The sequence below is a fragment of the Drosophila erecta genome, unplaced genomic scaffold (assembly GCF_003286155.1).
Source record: "Drosophila erecta strain 14021-0224.00,06,07 unplaced genomic scaffold, DereRS2 tig00000055-arrow-pilon, whole genome shotgun sequence".
NCBI classification, from domain to species: domain Eukaryota; kingdom Metazoa; phylum Arthropoda; class Insecta; order Diptera; family Drosophilidae; genus Drosophila; species Drosophila erecta.
Window position 1 is genome coordinate 1177113 of NW_020825200.1, and position 1108 is coordinate 1178220.

Genomic DNA, 1108 nt, shown 5'->3' on the forward strand with positions numbered 1-1108 from the left:
AGTGGTGGTGGCCACCACCCACTGCGCCTGTCCGTTGCCTCTGTGTTAGTGTGTCAGAGCGGCGCCTGCGCTGGTTTTTTCCGAGGAAAGCTCCGCCGCAACAGCCTGTTGCCGACGTAGGCAACATCCGGAGAACAGCCAGCTAGATGCAGCCCCCAGAACTCCAGCCATGGCAGCCGCTTCCAGGTGGCGCCGATGCACTGGAAGCGCTCCCAGTACCCCGCAATCCCGCCCAGAAACCTAGACAATGGCCGTCCACATGCCAAGGCGTCGCAGTTGGCTCGGCAATTAATTTGATCACTTGGCTGAAAGGCGAGCTGCATGCTAATGCCGCCTTAATGAGTTCTGTTTCCGCCTCAACGGAGGATTATGACTGCTGCTCCTGGCAAAAAGGGTCGTTTAACGTTGGGCTTTGCCGTTGTGGATCCCAGTGCTGGTGGCTAGTGCTGGTGCTGCCTTGCAACAGGTTGCCAATGGCATCCGGCGGCGGCCATTATTACTCAGGGGACGGAGGCCATTTTGCATGGCAAGCAGGAATGTAGGCAATGAAAAGGGCCCACATGAAGGGTTGCATACTTCTCGGCTGCGAAGGTTAAGGGAGGAATCCATTCAGTAGTTACGAAGCGCACTGAACGAAGTGTTATTACATAAACTTCGGATCTGCGCAACAAAGAAGTAAGTTTGAAATGAAGCAGAACACAAGCTTTGAACAGAAAATCCCACTCCAAGGCCATTAAAAGCATTTGTACCATTACATTTAATGTAAATCTTTATTAATGTCATTCATTGAACTCGTGTAAATTTTGTTGTTATTCATAGTTGTTATTTTGTCATAGTTGCAGGCTTTCTTTTCAATTCTTTAGCATGTATCTAACTATAATAAGTGGCGGCAAAGTTACATTCGAAATCTCCAAAAGTGTTTCAGTTTGCAGTTCTGTTTTTGGGGATAGTTTAGAATATGTAATCGTGTCACTGTGTTACTCAACAGTTTTCAAGTCAATTTCATAAGATACACAACTTGCATTTATGCCATAGATATAGTCTTGTTATGATTTCAATTGAGTGAACCAAAGGCAGTGGTGTGTGGACAAACAAAAGGCAATGCAGC